Raw genomic sequence first — 19,005 nt, forward strand, 5'->3', positions numbered from 1 at the left:
TGGAAGGCATATGGCAGCTGCCTGTGTGACTTATTTTGCTTCCTCCTAACTGGTTGGTGGGGAGGCAGAACAGACAGCGCCCTGAGAGGAGAGGAGTGCTCAGGGAAGGTAGGGGAAGGGAGGCCCCGTTGCTGGCCTATTTGATTGACAACACAACCTCCCACTCCTTCCAACCAGGGACTTCCCTTTCTACAGCTCGAGTTACATCCCCTAAAGCCACAAGAGTGGGCTGGAAAATGCATCTCAGTCAATTAGTGTCTTGTCCTTCACCATGGTATTTGGCAGTCAATGGATTCCTTTCAAGAAAAAGAACATGGCCACGTTTAATGATTTGGGAGGTACATCTTGAAGACATGATCCACAAGGATGGTGTAGAGGAGGAAGGTCTGATGTTGAGCTAGGCAGTTTGCCTGTGAGTCCTGCCTTTGTTGTGTGGTAGCCTGGGGTGTTGCAACAGCAGCAGAGTGTTGCTATCTTGTGCCACTCACAACAGGGATACATACGAGAAATTCACTGTTAGGCAGTTTATATGTGTTTATGTGTTCATGTTCATGTGTGTGTTTGTGTGTGTCTGTGTACACACAGGTGTGTAGAGGTCAGAGGTTGATTCGGGTCTCCTCCTCAATTGCTCTCCAGCCCTCTCAGTGTGTGTGTATGTGTGTGTGTGTATGAGTGTCTATGTATGTACTTTGTGTGTGTGAATGTGTGTTCATGTTTGTATGCGTGTGTGTGTGTGTGCGCACGTGTGTGTGTGTGTGTGTGTGTGTGTGTGTGCATGTAGAAGCCAGAGGCTGATACTGGGTGTCATCCTCTCTGACTCTCTCCATATTACTTTTTGAGACATGATCTCTTTTTTTAAATTGATTTTATTGAGCTATACATTTTTCTCTGCCCCCCTCCCTGCCTCTCTCATGATCCCCAGGCTCCCAACTTACTCAGGAGATCTTGTCTTTTTCTACTTCCCATGTAGAGTAAATCTATGTATGTCTCTCTTAGGCTCCTCACTGTTGTCTAGGTTTGTGATTTGAAGGCTGGTTTTCTTTGTTTTATGTTTTAAAAACCACTTATGAGTGAGTATATGTTTAAAAACCACTTACGAGTGAGTATGTATCTGCGGCCCAAACCTGGCCCTCCACCCCCCGAGCGGGGAGGTGAATTCCCAGAGAACAGGGCTCCACACGTGGGCAGACTGGGCAGGAGAGGCCCTGAGTGGACTGATGCCTCCCTCGCTGGAGCTTGGAACAGACTCATGGCCAGTGCAGACACATGATCTCTTGCGGAAACTTCACTGTACGTGAGATCTGCCATTGAACCGTTGTTTTTCAACTATACTGTGTATGACTAGTTTTGTCTTGGCTATGTATTGCCTGTTCTGGAAACAATTAAATAAATTCCCTTCTCTGGCTACCAACGACACACGCCGGCCCAACAGCAGGGACAGATGATACTCTCATGATGTAGCATATTTTTCATAAAAGATCCATTTTGGCTGTCCATCTGACCAGCCTTGTTATTGAGACTGTAAGGTTGGCAACGGGAGCCACATGATTAGTTCCTTCCTATGAAAAGGTTTGTACAGTCTAACTGAAGCACAGAGATGGTTGAAATGGCATCATTTTAGCAACCAAATTAGCTGTGCATGGGTTACTTGCAGAAACCAAGAGCAAGAAAAGATTCTTTTAGTCATGCCAGAGAGACTGGCGAAAGAAACATTAGAAATGTCTCTAAATGTTGAACAGAGCTCCAGTATGTATGGGGAATAAGCCTTATCCAAGTCTCGTGAAAAACATTAAAGCTAACTGGCAGAAATATTGAAGTGGTCATTCCCTGGTCTTTTAAATATAAGGCTGTCTTAAACATTTTGACACATCCTTTTCAGCTGGTTCACAGCCGATCGTGGAAGACAGACATCCCTGCTGGGGAAGATTTAATGCCCTGTGCACTTGTCACTGCCTTGTCAACAGGTGGAGAAGGGGCATGAGTCCTGGGTACCTGGCTCTGCTGACACCCCGTTTAGTTAGTGGGTTGACTAAGGTTGCCAGGAATGGTCTAAAGTGACCTCCCCACTTTGTGTGTTTTGCCCCCTTTCCCAAGGAAACCTGCTTGAGATAGTGAAGAAACAGACACCAGAACAATGTGTAAAGAGCGCAGAAATGACATTGTGTAGAGAGATCTCAAGCCTGGTGGCCTGCCTTGCAGAATCAGAATATCCGTGCTCTATTGGTGCCCATGCTATGGGTTCTCGGAATCTTGTCTTCGTTACTCCTCACCTTTCTGGTTGCTTGTCCTCCCTCTGGGGTTAGGTCACCCATAGGATTTGCTAAATACATTTGGGCTTGCATGACTGCAGTGTGGCTGGTGGGCTATGTGGCAGACAAAGGCTTCTGCTATTGTGTTTGGGCTCAGTGGAGAAGAGTATGGTGATCGATTAGTAATGCCTACCGTAGGTGTAAGACTGAGGAGGTAGATGTGAGGTGTGTGTCATTCATTTGCAATGTGCTTCAAGTGTGAAAGCAGAGTATGGTGTGTCCTGCTGGGCAGCTGCTAACGGTTTTCTGTTTCACAGTGCCGGGTACAGAGGACCGCCGTGGCCAAGGAGCTCAGAACAGCTTCCTCTTTCTTGGCTGTTAAGGTGCCATGTCGTTCTCACAACCAAGTTCCCAGCTCTGGTGCTGTGAAATCTCAAGCTTGTTTCTGTGGCAAATATCTTTGGCATACTAACACCACCAGGAAGGAGTGTAACAAGGTCAATTTTGATGATTGAGGGAGATCCTGAAGGAAGAAGAGGTATGGTAATAGCAGGTAATATTCTGGCCCTTTTGAAGGTCTTTTCCTCAACCCCTGTAGTCCAGATAGAACAATATGAGTGGTGATTGATTGGAAATGTTTGCCAAAAGTATAAGGCTAGAAACCAATGAGACATATCTCATTTATTGGCAATCTGGACTATGGGGTAGTCTGGTAAGGCATCTCTGGTATGAAAAGGAAGACTGTGCCCAGGACATAGTGCTAGTGAGATATACTGGAGCTGGGAGTCAAATCCACGTCTGTGTGGCCCGTGTGTGCTTTGGTTGTGTTAACTTTGGGTTGAGTTACCTAGCATGACAGCAGCCTTCAGGATGCTGATCTATAAGAGAAAGAGATTGAGCAGAGTCACTGAGAAGTCAGTGGCCGCTGCACAAAGAGATTTCTCGGGGACAGCGCTGGAGCAGTGTCATCCAAAAGACTGGGTCTGAGAACTCTGATGAATGGCGTTCACTTCCTTAGCTCAGTGGGGATTGAGTCACTCCACCATACCCACACTGTGTAGACCTGACTGTCTTGCTGAGCGAGGGCCCGGCTGAGCAGAGGAACAAGTAGCCAGGAAAGGAGAGCATCCTTCTAAAGAGGCCTCAGGGACTGAATTAGTCACTTCTGAGATCTCCTGTCAGATGACTGATAGAATTTCATCTTCTTGTCACCAGAGCTAGCAGTACATGATATGCTGGGCATCTTCCATCTGTTCCCTGTGGAGGGAAGGAAAGAATAAAAGACTCAAGCTTCATGCCCTTTGGACAGGCCTCTCTGTGCTCCTGCCTGTCCTCTGGGGCTTGACACAGACCTCCCTGGCTAGGGCACCACGACTACCCAGCATGCTCGTCGTGGGGACTGGAAATAGTCCAATTTTCTGCCCACCCCTTTTTCCTTCTCTGTCACTTATCCTCTCATTTGTTAAGAGACTCTCTGCTAGAGTGAATGAGCCAGATGTCAGCAGCTGGAGAAATGCAATAGGCTTCCCTCTCCTTCCTCCTGGGCCAGCCCTTCTCTGACTATGGAATAAGGGGTGGGAACTGGCTCAGCCCTGGTTTAGACCCAGCCTCCTTTTATCTTGTAGTTCTTTCATCCTTTACAGCCCCAGTCGCCCTTCCCTGGGCTGCCTCTCAGATGAGGGCCAGGTGGGGGGTGACTGGCCTGGAAAGTGTGTCCTTAACTGTCATCCCGCTGGCCATGGTCCTCTGGCACATGGCTTCATCTAACCGCACGGGACACTGGGAAATGTAGCATTGCTGAATCTTCCGGAGGACAAAGGGATGGGGCTGAGTGAACCTGTGGCATTACTCTGCCTCAGTTTCTATCTAACATAGTCTAGACTGTGGGCATGGTGGCGCACGTTCATGAGTCTTGCACAATGGGGACAAATCAGAAGTCCAAGGCTGTTGTCTTCAGTTACATAGCAAGTGAGAGGCCAGCCCAAGCTATGCAAGAGCCTGCCGCAAACCAAAGTTCAACTTGATATCACGAAGACAAACAGATCAATAGCAATAGGAAGAACAAAAGGGGTGGCACCAGGTAATACTTGATTGCTGGTTCATTCCCGAAAGTGGAAAATGGCTAGACTTCACAATCAAGACTCTTAGACAATACACTGTCTCCTAAAGGCATACAGTGGGTGCAGAATATCATATCAATATAGGATAGTAATACTTATATTTGTTTTACCTGAAGTCTTAAGGAAATGACATTGAATTTTTACTTTTTAAAAATGCCTAGGAATTTTTATGCCCAGGATATGTCGGGGATTGTGACCTTTCTTGGGTTAACTGTGTTACTGTTGACGACTCTGGCATGGTTTATAGTCAATTGAAAATCTTTATTCCAGCTGGCTGGGACTACACTCAGGTATTTGGGAACTAAGTATAGCCCTGAGCATTTAGAACAAGAGGCTTTTAAAAGCAAGAAACCCACATGCTGGTATGTTCCTCTGCATCTTCACGGGGAGGTTTGCACAAACAAGGAGTTTAAGGGAAGCTAAACCCTTATCTGGAGGGAGTTCTGCACAAGCAGGAAGTTTCAAAAAGCTAAATTAGGCTAGCTGGGGTGAGTTAGGTAATTTTCCATGGGATTCTCCATCAAGGAGATCAAATTCTAGTTAAACCTGAAATGGCTTCAGCAAGAATATAAGATGGAGGAGTCTCTGCTGTCTTGCCCTGTCCCATTCCATGTTTTCAGGTCCCCTTCCAGACACCGGGGAAAAAGGGTCTTTCTCTCCTTTGCTTTGTGTTCAAGAGCATGAAAAGAAACTGTAAAGCCAAGCCGTTAACCGAAGCTGTTTCTTTACTATCCTTTTCTCAGTTCTGAGTCACAGGTACTTCCAAAAGACTGGATGTTATCCTAAGATCACGAGGTAACATCCCCTAAGGTGGTGAGGAGTCAGATGCAGTAAGTACTTCAGGCTTGCATGGTTTTAGTTACCTGTTACTGACTAGTAGACCGTCCTAACGTCCAACTGTTAGAGAAGCTGTTTGCTTATATTCTGGTTTTGCGTACCCGCCATTGAGGTCACAGCAGCAGGGTGATTCTTATGTTCCTCAAGGTCTCTCCAGCTGGCTTGGTGTGGCACCGACAAGCTCATCCGATGGCTTTACCTAGACATCTGGCACTTTGGCACAGCCAGCTGGAAGACTGCGGTTGGGGTTTCTGTCTTGCTCGTGTGGCAGCTTCCGGCTTCTAAGAGGGCTTATGCTTCAAGACTGCCTATTACATGACTGCTCAAATCCCAACGTATTATTTCTATCACACTCTAGTGAACAAGTGGGCCGCTCCCGTCAGCCCAGACTCAAGGGGAAGGGAATTCCCGGTTACAAGGGGAAAAGCGAAAGACTTTTCAGACATGTTGATTCTCTTAACAACAGCCCTGGGAGGAAGACATTTCTTATTTCCATTTTACAGCTGAATAAACTTCATCTGCTTGACTACTGATTCCCAGTACCACACAGCCCACATGGTGTCTACCCAAAGTGAGTGCGTTCAAAGGCTTGATCTATATATACAGCTTGTGCATAAAAGGCCCATTTGTGCAAGGTCCCTTATCCTGACAAGTAACTCAACTCAGAGACGACATTAATCTTTATGATAGCTAGTTTTTCATAGAGTGCTCCCTACACCCCTAATCTTCCCAGCAATCATGCTTGTATGGTAGATTGTATTGCTTTTCAAGACACCGACTCCACCTTTGTGGGGATGGATTAGACTCTCCAGCCCATAGCTTTGGCCTTAACCATGTAACTCTTTTTCGTCTATGAACCTTGAGTGGCAGTGATGTGCACTCCTTCCAAGCGGCAGATCTCACAGCATCACGTAGTTCTGTTGGAATCTGTTTCTTTTACCAGAAGACTGGCGGTGTCCTCAAGCAGGCTGATCTCCCGGTCTCCATTCCTGAATCAAGAGTGCATGGATGCTTGACTTGAGCCAGCTGTAAATTTTACTTGTCACTAACTTCTGATGTTTAGGGCAAGCCTGGCCCAAGCTAGCTGACACCCCGACTTTCCCAACTTGGTAGAGGTGAAAGGAGTATGGGACGGTGAAATAACTTCCCACACTGTAACCCTAGACCGTGATTCGAAAGCCCCTACTCATGTCCTTCAGTCTTCTGTCTACCCAAAGAAATAAAGTCCTGCAAGGGGACCATGGGGTTGAGCAGTGTGACCTGTGCACAGGGGGTCCGACCCCTGAGGTCACTGATCACAGTTCCTGTGCCCGAGGCTCTCTTGAGGTTCGTGATAAAGCTCCTGCGCTACGTTCCAGCCTGGAGCTGCAGCTGAGCAGCTGATTTTATCACAAGAGGACCAAAACTACATAAATATCTCTTGAGCCTCCCGCAGTATTTCATGATATTTATGAGGGAGGCGTTGTTAGGGATGATTTAGCCTTCCCTGGCCTGACATGCTTCTCTGCGACTTTCTTTGTAAGTAACAGGAAAAATGGGAGAAGGTAAAATAGAGGCCCAGCTGCTCATGAATTACCAGGCATCGAGGCATTATCTGGAGAGGCTAACTCTCTCGGGCATCTTTCTTAGCCTGTGGTACTTGTGGGCATTGTGGGATGAGATGAAGAAGAAGGTCATGGTGACCAGAGAGGTCAGCATTTAGACTCATGGTGTTGAGTACAGAGAGCCCACGCTGATCAAGGGGGCACTTCTGCCTTCTTCTGGGCTATTTCCCTTTTGTGTGTGTGTGTGTGTGTGTGTGTGTCGCATCATTTAAAATGATTTAAGCTGCAAGTAATGCAAAGCACAACTGGAGAGCCTCTGACAAGGAATGCGTGTTGGCTGGTACGGTAGATGCCTGAGGCTGGCGAGTTCTAGAGATGGTTAACTGAGTGGCTTGGGGATGTCATGGAGGACCCAGTTTCTTTCTGTGACTTTGCTTCTCCGCCCTCAGAGCCCAGTGTGGCTTCCTTTGTAGTGAGTGCTGGGGGGTGCTTGCATGTGTAGAGGCATGTGTGTGTGTGTGTGTGTGTGTGTGTGTGTGTGTGTGTGTGTAGTTTTTCAGATGGGGTCTTTTGTTGAGATGTTGGGTTCCCTGTTTTTAGACCTGACTGACTAGTGAGTCCCAGAGATCCTCCTGTTTCCCCTTTCTTGTCTCTGGATTGCAGCTTATTCTACCGCACCCAGATTTTCATATGGGTTCTGAGGATCAAACTTGGGTCCTTAAGCTTTAATGGCGAATGCTTTGCCACCTGAGCTAAATCCCAAGCCATCTCCCAAACCCTCCCATGTGGCTTTTTAGACTGATTTCTTTGGTCAACCCAAGATGGCAGCTATATTTCATGTGCTGGAGCAGCATCCGCTGCTGAGCAGGGGATTCTTCCCATGTATTATTCTGTACGGGGTCCTAGAATGGCAGATTTGTATACAGTGAGGCTACTGGAGAAGGCTCTTTAGAGCAGCAACTTTCAGAAGGTAAGGAGAGAGGAACGGCCAGAGAGAGGAGGTGAGGTGAGAACCTTAAGAGCACCCTGAGCTCTGATGGATTTTCAAAGCAAAGACAAGAGACCAGACTGCTGTTCTCCATGCAGAACAGTCCGTGATGCAGAGGCTTTGCAGAGGGAGCATAAATACATCAATTGCCTTTTTCACTGCTGTGTCCAAGTACATTTTGGCTCACAGTTTGAGGGTATAGTCCATCGTGGTGGGGTTAGGATGGCAACTAGAACTCAAAGCAGCCGGTCACATTGCGTCTGCAGTGAGGAGCAGAGGGAGATGGACGGTGGTGCTCAGCTTGCTTTCTCTTTCTCATGCTGTCAGGAGCCTATGGGATGATGTCACTCCCATTCACAGTAGACCACCCCTCCTCAGTTAGTCACCGGAAAGACACTTAGAAGCCTGTGTTTTCATAATAATTCGAAGTCTAGCCACACTGGCAATGGAGATGAACCATTGCAGTAATCTCAGGCCAGGTGTTTCTGGCAGATAGCGGGACAAGGGCTTCTGTACCAAAGAGGATCCAAGTGGGACAACTGGGTGGAGAAGCATCTCCCATAGTTCCCTTTGTGTCCTTTTAGGCTAACATGGCGGGGTGCAACCATTTTAAAACCGTCAGAACCAGGTCCCCACAGAGACAGGAGAGTTGCTATGGTTGGTTAGGGCCAAGGAGAGTCACTCTGGGGACTAGCCTGGGATTCCCCTCAGAGCACAGCTCCCCAGAAGAAGGGCAGGCACGGATATAAAGAAGTACAAGTGAGGACTGTGGTGTGGCATGGATGGCCACTCAGTGGCAGCAGGGTTTGACCCACAAAGGAGCTCTAGAGTTCTGACCTACAAATGTCAAGCAGAGAGGAGGGGCTCACAGGTGGAAGGTCTAGAAATGTCGACATCTCAGAGTGCTTACAGACAGAGCACCAGGGCATGATAAAGGGCTGCTTCCCTCGGTGAGCTTTGGGTCTGAGTGGCAGCTTCCATCTGGGAGGTCACCGAAGAGGAAAAGCCCAAGTGATATGCCCCAGGGTCTCAGTTCCAGGGCGATGCCCCAGTATTAGGAGCTGAAAGAAGCAATCTCTGAACTCCATAGGTCTGGGTTTAGATCTAGGTCCTTCTCTGAGTGTGGACACTCTATTAACTTCCTGCTCCCTGTCAGGAAGATGTGCCCTGATGGGCATCGTGAGGATGGCCGTGAGGCTTAAAAGACAAAGAAAGCCCATGCAACACCTGGAAGGTAGGAACCATTCCAGAAACATGTGACTAGGGCTGGGGAAATGTCTCAATCAGTAAAGTGTTTATCTTGTGAGCATACTTACCTGCGTTTGATTTCCAGAGCCTGTGTAGTGGGGGAAAGACATGATGGTGTGTGTCTGTAATCCCAATGCTGGGGAGGCAGAAACAGGTAGATCCCTGGGACTCAGCAGCTAGCCAATAGAGCCTCTGAGAGATCCAGGCCAGTGAGAGCCTAGCTCCAAAACAGGGTAGACAAAGGTTGAGATCTGACACCTAAGGTTCTCCTCCAGCCCCTGTGTGCGCTTGCATGAATATGCGCCTGCACACCTGCCCACGAACATGCCCCTCCCCTCCAAAAGAAGCACCCAACCATGACTAAACCAGTATAGAAGCTTGAGCTCATGCATTACTCTGCCGTCTTCCAGCTTGTGGCCTTCAGCGGTATCATATTTTGGCCTTTCCTTATCTTTGAAAGTGCAGCGTATACCAACTAATACTGTGCTACTGGAAAAACCTGGGTAAGCAGAATCCTCACCACATGGCTCAGAGCAGAGCATCTCATCGGGGTGTGCACATGCCATTGCTCCTTACCAATGGCTGGTTCAGCATGCTAGGCTTCAGTGGAACCCTTTCTCCAGCCCGTCACCCATACCCTGTCTGGGATGAGGAAGGTTTGCTGATCTCCTGCAGAAGTGCAGAGGACTCCAGGGGAGAAAACAGCATGACTCACCCACTCTGCTTCCCACTGATTGGGGTTTGAACACATCTCACTCAAAAAGCTGGTTAAGACCGGGTCATGCATTTGGTTGGCTCCAAAGGTTCGCAGCTGGAAGAAGTCAAATTTGCAGACTTGGTCATGGGCAGCTGGGAGCTTTGGCAACTGCATTTGCCAGCCAGGCATCTGAAGTCAGACTGCTGTTGGCCCTCCTGCTCTGGTCTTTCTCACACATCACACAGTTGTCATCTAGGAAGGACACCTGAAGGTCAGCCCCCCCCCCCCAAGAGAGGGAAGAGGAAACAGTCTATCCTGTTCGTGCTACGTGGTCCCCAGGGAACGCTGACTTCCACCTGCTGCCTATTAACCAGATGAATTAGGTGGGTGGCCACCAGGCACACAGGGCACTTTGAAATTGGAAGCTTTCACACATCTCAGCTTTCACCATTTGCATGGGCAGAGAAGAAAACCCCGGTGATCTGTTTTATTATTTTTGGGTCGGTTCTTTGACATGTAATACGGTTTATTATTTTTATTTATTTTTCTGATTTGTCTAAATTAGCCAAAGCTGACTCTGATTATTATTTTGAGACTTCAAACAGTACAGAAAAAAAGAGTCAAGCGAAGAGCAAGACTTTCCTTGCTTCCCAGCAAACTCCAAAGCTCAGAGAGAACCTCCAACAGTCCAAAGCAGATTCTTCCAGATCCCTATGCTTAACATAGGAAAAATACTTACACAGGAGTTTACAAATACATCAGCATTTTTTTACGTGCACAGTGTATGGCACAGTCTTGTGGGTGTGCACTGTGTGTGCACGTGGAGGCGGGAGGCTGATGTTAGGTGTCTTCCTTAACCACACTCTACCTTATTTTTTGAGACAGAGCCTGGAGCTTATGGATTAGACTAGGATGGATGGCCAATGAGCTCCAGGGATCTGCCTGTGTCTGCCTCTCCAGGGCTGGAATTATAGATGTCCTCTGCTTCATCAGCTTGTTGTGTGTGGGTGCTGGGGAGCCAGACTCAGATCTGCATTCTTGTGTGGCAAGTGTATACAGACTGAGCCATCTCCCTGGACCCATCAGGTAGCTTTATTTTGTTTTGTTTTTATGTCAGGGCTTGAATGGGAAGCACCACCCTTAGGTCCATGCTGATGTAAAGGTGATGTACTGTATTATTTATTTATTTATTTACTTGTTTTTTTATTCATTTTGTCAATTGGATGTTATCCTGAATCTATCCAGGAAAAGGGAACCTCAGCTGAAAAATTTCCTCTATCAGATGGGCCCATAGGCAAGGGTATGTGGGCATTTTCTTGACTGACAATTGATGTGGGAGCACCCAGATCACTGTGGGCTGTGTCATCCCTGGGCAGGTAGGCCCAGAGTGTTGAAGAAAGCAGGCTGAGCTGAGCAAGGTGGTGCATGCCTTTCATTTCAGCCATCAGCAGGCAGAGGCAGGTGGATCTCTGTGAGTTCAATGCCAGCCTGCTTTACACACCCAGCTCTAGACCCGCTAGGGCTACATGATGAGACCCTGTTGAGGTGGGGAGGGGGGAAATGGGAGGGAAGAAGAGAGAGAGAGAATGACCGCAGGCAGAGCAAGCCATGAGGAGCAAGCCAGTAAGCAGCTCTTCTCCATGGCCTCTGCTTGAGTTTTTACCTTCAGGTTTTGCCTTGGGTTCCTACCTTGGCATCCATCAGTGGATTGCGATCTGGGATATGTAAGCCAAATGAACCCTTTTCTCTCCAACTTGCTTTTGGTTCCAGTCTTTATCACAGCAATAGAAACCAAGCAAAGACAACTGCCATTTGTGCAACCCGAGAGCGAGTGCACCCTTAAATGGTGTGCTGTCCCAGCATCTCTCCAAAGAGCATCTCTCTGAGGAGCTCAACTTGCCTCAGCTTCCCCTTCTGTTTTTGTTGGTTTTCCTAGATGTCTGCCCCATTTCAATGAACTCTTCCTGTGGTTGTTAGAAAACAGTTTGTGCTCAAAAGGTCACGTTTGGTGCTGAAGATTTAGCTCAGTACTCAAGAGCACTGGTTCTTGCAGAGGACCTGGGTTGTTCAAGCACCCAAGTGGCAGCTCACGACAACCTAACTCCAGTTCCAGAGGACCTGATATCTCTACTGGTCCCCACAGGCACTGCATGTGTGTGGTGCACAGACATAGAAGCGGAAAAACTTACATGAATATAAAAACTTAAAAATATTTTTTAAAAAGTAACTATTTTCTCAGCTTCATTTCTATGTGCTGTGTGACAGGAACAAAACAGTATTTATTGAGTCTCATTTGTCCATTTGCTCTGTTTCTCATGTAACAGGATACCCAAGACAGGATAATTGGTAAGTAAAAGTCATTTACTTCCAGATGGCCTGCAGGCTGGCAGTTTAAGGCCAAGACGCAGAGAGGGTGCATGTCTCACGATGGCCTGTCTGCTTCCTAACGCCTTGCACACTGCTTCCTGTGGAGGGCACATGCTCTGTATTCTCTCCTGCTAGGGCGGTTAAAGGTGAAGTTCCTTTTATGAAGGGTTAACACCAACCCTGAGGCACACCCTTCAGGAACCTGGCCCCTTCTACAGGCCCTGTCTCTCCACACCGCCACAATGGAGTTCAGTTTTGATGTATGAATTTTGTGGGGGCCATATTCTGACAGCAGTAGTGTAGCTTTGAGGGCTGATGCTCCTAGAAGGTCTGTGTTGCCCTTTCTGGGTTCTGTAGCCCCTTCGTTGAACTGTCCGGGCTTGTGGGTGGAGAGGCAATAAGGTGAGAGACTAAGTAGATGTGAACCAAGCTTCCTGACAAAAAGACTATAGTGGTTTGAATGATAATGGCCCCCATTGGCTCATGTTTGAAATGCTTGGTCCCTAATTGGCAGAATGTTTTGGGAAGGATTAGGAGGTGTGATGTTATTGGAAGATGTGTGTCACTGGGGGCTGGGCTTAGAGGTTTCAAAAGCCCAGGTCAGGCCCAGTCTCTCTCCCTCAGTGTCCAATTTCAGATAAAATATAAAGCTCTCAGTCGCTGCTCCAGAGCCATACCTTCTTGCTTGCTGCCATGCTCCTGCCTGGTGGTCCCCGGCTCACCTTCTGACACTGTAAGCAACCCCCAGTTAAATATTTTTTGTAAGTTGCCCTGGCCATAGTGTCTCTTCATAGCAACAGAATCGTAACTAAGACGGATGGAAGAGGTAAGAGTAGGTCTTCAGAAAGTGGCAGAGGACAGAGATTGGGGAGCAGCTGCCCTCGCAGGCGGGAATTGTTGAGAAGTGGGGTACAGAGGAGAAGCAGCATGTGTCACAGAAGGTCTTCTGCGTTTCCCGCCAGTCTCAGTCTGCTTAGAGGGGGTCGCCCTTCTCCTCAGGGTGTTCGGGAACCGGTCCGCGTAATGGAATGTTCCACGAGTACATTACTCTGCTGTGACAATAATGCCTGACAAAAGCGACCCAAGAAAGAGTTTATTGTGTGTGGCTCAGAGTCTGAGGGGACCGTGCACCATGGCGGGAAGGGTATGAGGGTAGGAGCGTGATCGGCAGAGAGAGATGGGTGCTGGTGTTCAGTGTGTTTGCTTCTTTCTGTACCGTCTCAGATGGGTCTTCTCTGAAAACATCCTCAGAGCCGTGTCTCCTGGGTGATTCCAGTTCCATCAAGTTGACACTGTAGATTAGCTATCACTATAGTTTAGCACACCCAGTTCCAAGACAAGGCAGCCAGAACTTGGTGACCCATGTCTGTTCATAAAACACACAGGATCCTTGGAGAAGGGGAGAGAGTGACTCGTTTTCAAACCAGCAGGAGTTTTTGTTGTTGTTGTTTTTCTTTTGAAGTTTCTCTCTGTATTTCCAGCTAACATGGAGCTCACTATGTAGACGAGGCTGACTGTGAATTTGGAGAGATCTTCCACCTGCTTTTGCCCACTGAGAGCTAGGATTAAAAATGTGTGCCACTCCACCCAGCCGCGAGAGTCTTGGTGACAGGGAGTTCTTGCGGTATGGGGTCAAAGAGCATTTGGGTTGTTTCCAGAGGGCAGCACAGTTGAGAAAGCATACATACTGTTTTGCCAGAAGTTTGGGCCGCAGTGTGGGATCCCAGCCAGTCCAGCCCTGCTTCCTCCCAGTCCTGCAGATCCCACTGGACACAGGCCAAACCTGGGAGACTCACGGTCTCTGGAGCACCTCGCAGAGTCAGATGTGAACTGGGAACCTTTATTTAAGAGTCCCAGTTGCCCCTGCTTGACAACAAGAATCCTGGGGCATGTGATGGATGTTTCTGGCATACAAGACACACAATGGGAGCTTGTGTCTGAAATCCTCAGGGAGACCATCAGTGCAGTGATTCCTGCGCCTCGCTGGGTGTGCCCAGAGGCATTCTGTTCCTGAGCTATCAGGCAAGGGAGGATAGAAAGCTTAGAGTCCCTGAGAGGAATGCTGGGGATGGGGCGGGGGGAGAGGGAATGCAGGGAGATGAGGTCCTTGATGCGTACTGAGGCTAGCCTGTGCAAGTCTGGCAGCCCAGCAGGCTTTTTCACCTTGCTCCAGACTAGCTGACAGCAACATATGGAGAAGGGAGAATGTGGGTGTGTGTTGGGGGAGTTGCTGGAGCCTCCCTGAGGTTCCAAAACTGTGGCCCAAATCCATCCCTCCCTTCTGTACTGCCGCAGCTCATCAGAGATCAGGGAAGAGAACACCAAGGCCTTGCTAAAGTGTGGCTCCTTCTCTCCCTCTCCCTCTCTTTTTATTTTTATGTTTCTCCTTCTCCTGTTCTGATCCTCACCATTCTCCTTTGATCAAGGTAATTATTTCTTGCTGTTTACTTTGACTGGCTTCAAGCTACCTTTATAGTCCAGGCTGGTTTTGAACTCACTCTGTAGTCCAGGTTGGTCTTGAACTTACTCTGTAGTCCTGGCTGGTCTTGAACTCACTCTGTAGTCCTGGCTGGTCTTGAACTCACTCTGTAGTCCAGGTTGGTCTTGAACTTACTCTATAGTCCAGGCTGGTCTTGAACTTACTCTGTAGTCTAGGCTGGTTTTGAACTCACTCTGTAGTCCAGGTTGGTCTTGAACTTACTCTGTAGTCCTGACTGGTCTTGAACTTTCAATCTTCCTTCATCAGTCTGTTACATGCTGGGGTTACTGGTTTGTGCCCCCATATCTAACTTCATCCTGTCTTCACAGGGGAGCAGAGGGGAGCTTTCTCTTTCTGAAGCTGAACTTGGAAGATGGCAAGATCATCTTGGGGTATCTTAATGCAGTTTCCTTAGAAGTAAGCCTGGGGGCACAAGCTGTTGCCGATGCTCCTGTATGGAGTGGATATTGAGGGAGAACCAGGAAGGGAGAGAAGAAAGGAAAGGCTGTCTCTAGCAGTATGCTGTTGAGCAAGGTGTCCCTGAGAGCAACTGAAGCTTTAGCCCATTGGGGTTCCTGAGAGTTTGACGCCATGCCAACTGGAATACCACCCATGGGCTAGCAAGTTATGTATCATAGATGTGGGCCTGAGCTTGTGACTCATTTGCACCTGCTATGTGTGTGGGTCTAGAGGTCAGAAGAAGCCCTTAGGCAAAGAGCAAACAGGGACAGGGCCTGGCACCTGGAGTCCAGGCCTGCGAGTTAAAACAGTAAGGACATGAAGAACTCACGGGCCACAGAGCATCTGTGCTGCCTTAGGAACCGCCTATCTCTGTAAGGAGTGGAGCCCTGTCTCTTATTCCCCAGCCAGTTGCTGGCCAGGCCCTGGAAAGGTAGTTCATAGGAGCACCAGAAAGGAGGACGCTGGGAGGGTGCTGGAATGTCTCAGAAGCTGGAGGGGAACTTGAACTTGTGCTTGCTTCTGTCAAGAGATGCCCTGGATCACTGGGGTCTGGAAGACTGGGGTAAGTGAGTATTAGGCACAGGACAGGGCAATTCCAAGATAAGCCTTGCTCTCCACAACAGTTGGAGAGGTCAGACAAGTGCCTGCAGCCTCATGTGGAGAAGCTGCGGGGCTGGTGGAGAAGCTGCGGGGCTGGTGTGGGTCAGCCCAGAGAACTCAGCATGGGCAAGTGCTATAAGTCAGTGGGAGTCAAGACTTCCCTCTGGAAGAAACCCCTCCAGTCAGAATGCACTGGGACAAGCTCTATGCAGCCGCCTGTGGGGTACTGACTACGACTATGACCGCAGGGGCTGTCAGCATCCTGGGGGCCCCAGGACCACTTTGCTAGCACTGACCTGTGACCAGTCAGGTAAAGAAGCCACTGCTCCTAGCTTCGAGGAAGCCCTCCTGACGAGTCAGGGAGCAGGGCTTCTAAAAAAATGCTACTCTGACCCTGACGCCAAGGACTTCAGTCCCACAGCACCGACCTGCCTCTCAGAACTCAACTGCAAGTTCAGCCCCAGGCTAGTGTTATTCAGCACGTCAGCAGTCAGCAAGTTGGACTGGAAAGGCCAACTGTGGTAAAAACGTTTGGGTGGATTGTGACGAGTGACAGAGGGAACAAATAGCCACAGGCAGCACACGTGCTCTCACCAGAAATTCCTACTTGGTAAATCCAGCTCCCTAAGAGATAAGCAGATGTCTGTTCTGTCCCCACCCTACTGCATTAGACATCAGAGCAGTGGTGTTTGGTGAGGGTGACGGTTACAGGGACGGGTCTAAGCTCTAACTCCTGAGCTCCTCTGTCTGGGTTTATAATTGCTTTGGGAGAATTCATTAGACTATTCACCTGCAAAGTGAGTTTTTTTAAACAGTGTCTTATTCTTAAGTCCTTTACCAAAATGGAAGCGATCGAAACAAGAAGAACAAGTCCTAGTTCTTGGCTGAGTTCATTGGGTGAGTGGCACTGGCAGAAGGGCTTAGAATCAGGCCAGGGTGTCACCAGGGGAGCCATCCACTAAAGGCAAGTGGGAATTCAGCCAAGCAAAGCTGAAATGGAAATCCAGACCGTGAATCCAGACCCAACACGTGATCTGCCACACTTCAGCAACAACGGCAAGAATTCAGATTGTAACTGACCAAATCGCTCACAAGGACCCGAGTTCAGTCCCCAGAACACTTAAAAGGTTGACTGTGCTCATAACCCTAGAGCTGAGGGGGAGACATGCAGATCCCCGGGACTTGCTCGCCAGCCAACTAGGCCTACTTAGTGAGCTGGAGGCCAAGGAGAGACTAGGTCTCAAAAAACAAGATGAACGGCAACTGAGGACTGACACTTGAGGTTCTCCTCTGGCCTCTGTATGTCCTTGTGCATATTTACCTGTGCAGAATGCATCTGCAGACACTCACATGCACACACACATAGATACACACACAGACACAGAAAGCACAGACAATGCAGACACACGCAGACACACACAGACACACACACACACACAGACACACACACAGACACAGACAACACAGATGCACACAGGCACAAACATACACACACAGAGACAGACAGACAGGCAGACAGACAGACACACACACGGAAAATAAAGCACCCAACCCTGAGAAAGAACACACCAGAAAGAAGTCAACCTTGAGATCTGTCTCCCACCCTAACCCCTAAACTATGATTTCTGGAAAAGTCTGATGTGACTGTTGGGTGACAGTTTCCCAGAGCTGGTTTTATTAGAAAGGATTCCAGAAGCAAGGATGGATGTTTCCCCAGCAACTCTCTTGTCTCCAGATTCTGGGGAGACCCGGCAGGTTCTGGTAACCACACAGCCCAGTGCACATGAGGGACCATTGGTTTCTTCAGATCTCCATAGAACACAGTGACTCATCATGTTAAACCTAAGATTAGGTCAGATAAAGAACACACCGTGAGAGCTGTGCTGGGCGTGTTACTACGGAACAGTCCATCCCATGTGCAGGGGCTCACGGCAAGCCTGGGAGAGAGAGATGTCACATAGAGTTGAGATAAGAGGAGTCTGAGGCTGGAGGTTTCATCCCGTGTATGTTAGGACTTGTACAGAGCAACAGGTAGTATCAGCAAGAATGACGTTAAATTCTTTAGGACTGCATACTTTTAGGACTGTATTTGTTAACTGCCACATTCCGGTTTGCACATTGGTACTGGCGAGGTGAGCGGTATCCATCCCATTGCACATAGAAGACACTGAGTTTATAGAAGCATCCATCATGGTTAAGAAGTTAACTGATGCCTTGGTTTGCCTGCGTCTAAACACATTAATTTTTATTTTTATTTGATTTTGAGACAGAGTTTCACTGTGTAGCTCTGGCTAGCCTATAACTATCTATGTAGACCAGGCTGGCCTTAAATTTATAGAAATCTGCCTGTCTTTGTCTTTTAAATGTTGGAATTAAAGGCATGCACCATAACATCTGGCCTCATGGTTAATTCTAATTTTTTAAAAGGAGGTAAAATTTGCCTACAGAAAGGTATAAGCATGTTAAATATAAGACATTGTTACATACAGGTGCAACCCTACAGTCTATGTCCAGATAAAATTATGAAACACACCCACTGTTCTAGAAGGTTCCCTCATCTCCTCTCCAGTCATTCTTACTCAGACAAAGTCTTATTAGCCCTTATAGATTAGTTTTACCTGTATGATTCATATCTAGCTTCTTTTATTCAATATATAACCCATGTATTTTTCACTATTGAGCAATGCCCATAGTCCAAATATACTGTACCTAGTTGGTTTGTCCTGTTGGTAGAGATTGAGCTTTCTGTTTTTTTTGGACAAGAGCTTTTAACATGACTCTTCCACTTCAGGTTGACAAATGTTTCACTCAGTTGAGCAAAGATGAAGTGGAATACACTTGAAGTCATGGGGTGTGGGAACTTATCTAATTAAAGAATGGGTCTCAGAGGCCCCAACTCTGAGCAGTTACACTAAGAAGGCACAAGAAACTGCAGGACCCTCTTACCCTTGAGTTCTGTGTGATTCCTTCCTCATCCTTCATGCAGAATTTTGCCCACTTGGCACATCTTAATTCAAATGGCCCCTCCCAACAGACGGAACGACAGCCCAAGTGCAGACAACAAGACCCAGACGGAAGGAAGCTGTTCTGTGTCCTGGTCGACTCAGCAAAAACTGTGAGAAGCAAAAGGAAAGCAAGGCGGCGGCTGGAATGGGCCCTGAAGAACGGGAGGCTCCTGCACATCTCAGCGAGAACAGAGCTCACCGTGTAAGCAGATGAGACGCGTGCACGCGTGTGCACAGCCGGAGCGCACAGCATTCATCGCTTGCTAAGCACGACTGAGGTGCCGGGTGACATTCTGTCAGAGAGGAAATGGTACACCTCTGCCTTTACATTCCTCATCTCCTCTAAGACAGGAGACGATTCTTTCTACCTCCTCCTTGGCTTGTGGCTGAGGTCCCTAGAACGCAGACA

The 19,005-nt window shown here is 48.1% G+C and overlaps 1 pseudogene; it reads left to right on the top strand.

Moving 5' to 3' along the window:
* Positions 1-1,115: 1,115 nt before the first annotated feature.
* LOC146895223 (Nuclear RNase P) lies at positions 1,116-1,255 on the top strand (annotated as a pseudogene).
* The last annotated feature ends 17,750 nt before the right edge of the window (positions 1,256-19,005 follow it).

This window comes from Myodes glareolus, chromosome 3 (assembly GCF_982192425.1).
Source record: "Myodes glareolus chromosome 3, mMyoGla1.1, whole genome shotgun sequence".
Lineage (NCBI taxonomy): Eukaryota > Metazoa > Chordata > Mammalia > Rodentia > Cricetidae > Myodes > Myodes glareolus.